This window comes from Alligator sinensis, unplaced genomic scaffold (assembly GCF_000455745.1).
Source record: "Alligator sinensis unplaced genomic scaffold, ASM45574v1 scaffold444_1, whole genome shotgun sequence".
Taxonomy (NCBI): Eukaryota; Metazoa; Chordata; order Crocodylia; family Alligatoridae; genus Alligator; species Alligator sinensis.
The window spans coordinates 3,147,524-3,150,708 of record NW_005841886.1 but is presented as its reverse complement, the minus strand read 5'-3'; the positions used below and the strand labels follow the sequence as shown (position 1 = coordinate 3,150,708).

Sequence of the window (3,185 nt, the reverse complement as noted above, 5' to 3'; positions counted from 1 at the left end):
GGGGGGGGAAACCTTTCTGGCAGGTGTACCACAGATTATTCCCTCCTTGAATGCTACTCCAATCCCCTTCTCCTGCCTGATATACTGCTCTGCTTTCTGCTCCCTCCCTAATTGTTACTCTGCCACGTGAACAGGCTGCCAATACCACTTGTAGCACACGTCACAGATTGACCACCCCGGCCTAGGCCATAGGGGCACAATTCCAGTACTCTTTATTCATTATGTTACACATTCATTGCTTCTAAAAGCAAACTGGATCTAACCCTAACATACTACTCTTGTTGTTTGGGTTTGCAGACTATGGGAAATATTTACAAAGAGTCTTGATGGGGCACTTCAGTCCATATCAGGTTGTACAAATTCCATTTTAAACAGAAACCTGCATTTTGGAATAACACTAAATTGCAAGTGCCTATCTGAAACATAGCTACCAAAGTGTTAAGTTTACAAAAGGCATTTACATTCACCCCTTCTGTCTCACTAAAATTTCACACAGTGCACGGGTGCAATGAGAGAGCAGACTGATGCTGATACAGCTTTTGTTCTAGAGGTAGCTGAATTTGCATTCCCTTCAGACCCTAGATTTCAGTGTTACCTGCAAGTTTCTCAGTGCCTGCTGGACCTCTCACTGCAGCACAAGGCAAGGGGAAGAAGCCTTGTACTGTCTACTTCAGCCTATCTCCAGGTCCTCATCAGTGGAGAAAGCATGAAAGGAAAGAGGTAGTTATATCAAGCTTTATTTGCTGCCTGCTTTTTTTACTAATGCTTTTGTTATGGCCTGGAAGAGCTGAAGTCTATGTTTCCCCTACTGATGGAGGTAGGAAGAGAGTGATATATGGCTCTTTCCACTGATAATATGGATAAGAGAGTGGTTGGGCCCATCACTACTAGTCTGGGAAAGTCAGAAGGATTGGGTGTGCATCCCACACACTTACTATAGTGGGAGGGGCAACTCTTGGCTCTCTTCCTGCACCTGCTAATCTGAGAGGCCAAGCAAGAATGTGTGCCTACTCCCATAGCTGGTAAGTGCAGGGAGGAACAGAAGTCCCTGCACTGTTCCCCCCTATACATACACATGGCATTCCTCCTCCTGTTCTTGTGGGGAGGGGTTGGGGGTAAGGATGACAGAAAGCTAGATTTTTGTGACTGTCTCCCATCAGCTAATTAATTCTGCCTCCTGTTGGTGTCTGATACATAACATTTCACATGAAAGATTTGGGAGCTGTGCTTAAGGATGACCTACTCTTCTCCATGACAAGCTCATGATTTATAATGAGTTCTCATTAGCTTACAGTATCCCACTGCAAACCTACTGAGGAAATAAACCAGCTATAGGACATGAAAGCTTCAAGATATCTACTAGGCAGAGGATCCAGCAGCACAGCAAAAGCCAAGCAAGGTAGGACTGCACCCACATAAATACAAACAAGATCTAGGGATACCTCCTTTGTGAGAAGTTTATACCCTCTCCAAGAATGATGGGAGGGAGATGAAAATCTTCCCAATGTTCCTTCCCTGGACCTTGCTCACGGACTTCTCATCATCCTCTTACTAGCAAGTGCCTGAGCTGCTTGTCATAAACACACCCTCTCTTCCAGCCTCCGCTGACTACCAAAAGGTAGAAAGAATTTCCTTTCACCATCTTATACCTCCTGCTCCTGAACATCCTACTTCCAGTAAAGGAAGCCTGATGACTCTAACTATTCCATAACCATGTTTTTTGAAATTCTGTCAAGCTATCAAGAATAGTTCCAGCTCAACTCAAGTATCATTAACAGCATTTCCAAGCAAAAATATGACGACATGAAACTAATGCTGTTTCACTAATGCCTGCTGGCCTTTGAATTTCAACAATTTAACTGCTCCATTGCCTTCAGTTTCACTTTTCTACAGTAACTTAACTAGAAACGTTTGTGTTTTAAATGTAAAACATCTTGCCAAAGATATTTTTTCTGCTTTACTTATCACATTTAACTCATAAAGATAAGGACATTTTAAGGATTCACAGATATCACTGTGTCGAATCTTACATATCCATACAGCAAGCTTTTGTCTAGTTAATCCACTAAAAGATACTAGTTCTTTCACAGATGGCATTTTTTTAATTGGTTAATATATTTCTCAAAAAAACCTTTAGAGCCTACTTTTCAGAAGCATTCTTGCACCTTCAGCTCCTATCAGTTACACTCAAAAGCAGACTAATATCTAGTGGCAACTTCCAAAAAACTTAGAGGAAACAATGAAAATTAATAGTTAAAAAAAAAACACCAAACAAACTATAGTTATAATGTATACACTTTACAGGTGTTTGTTGCCCTAGTGTTCCTCAGGCAAAAGTGCAGACTTGTCCAAGTATTCATTTAATAAAGATTTTCTGTTAGAACATGTTTTTGTATGTTCAGTCCTATGTATGACCCAGACTTCAGTAGAATTAAATTTGGCCTGTCTAGCTTAGATGGGGAGGAAAAGAGAACTGGATGTCAAAACAATGGAGAAAAGAAAGAAATCCAGCCAAGGGCAAGATTTTGGTTCTTTCCTTTTTTAGGGTCCTTAACCTTTTTATGATTTCATCTTAGGTTTTAATTAAATGCAAATATATTGGCAAAAGACAGCTGTAGACCTTACATCATTAGTGCTATTTACAGGCATCCCACATCTTACGCGGGGGTTACGTTCTAAAGGCAGCGCGTAAAGGCGAAAATCGCGTATAGTGAAATCGCATATTACCATGCCAGCGATGACTGCCTCTGACTCCAACACCTCCCGCCGCCACCGCAGAGTCGCACTTATAGCTGTGCGGCCGGTGGCAGCAGCGCAGCGCAGGGTGGTGGCGGTGGGGATGGCTGCGTGCTGCCTGGCCACCACCACGCCTGGCGGCTGGCCACACAGCTCCGGGCACAGCTCCATGGCGGCGGTGGGGGGGTTTGGGGGCAGAGGGAGGGCCCCCCGGGGGGGGAGGTCCCCGCTGGCAGCGTGGTGGTGGCCGGGCCTCCAGGTAAGCGGCAGCGCCACGTGCAGACTCAAGCCCCACCCCCCACCCACGTATAGTTGAATTTGCGCAAGTTAAATGCGAGTAAGATGCGGGGTACCTGTATATAATGCTCTACTTCTTCAAAGCAAATATGTCAACAAAGAACACGGTAGGCATATACAAGCATTTGAAAAGTGTATAAAACAGGGAAAGA

The 3,185-nt window shown here is 44.0% G+C and overlaps 1 protein-coding gene across 5 annotated transcripts in view; it reads right to left on the bottom strand.

Annotated features, from left to right (window-relative positions):
• The window catches only part of KANSL1 (KAT8 regulatory NSL complex subunit 1), a 168,096-nt gene that overhangs the window by 163,042 nt on the left and 1,869 nt on the right, over positions 1-3,185 (bottom strand). The gene's annotated exons all lie outside the window — the stretch shown is intronic.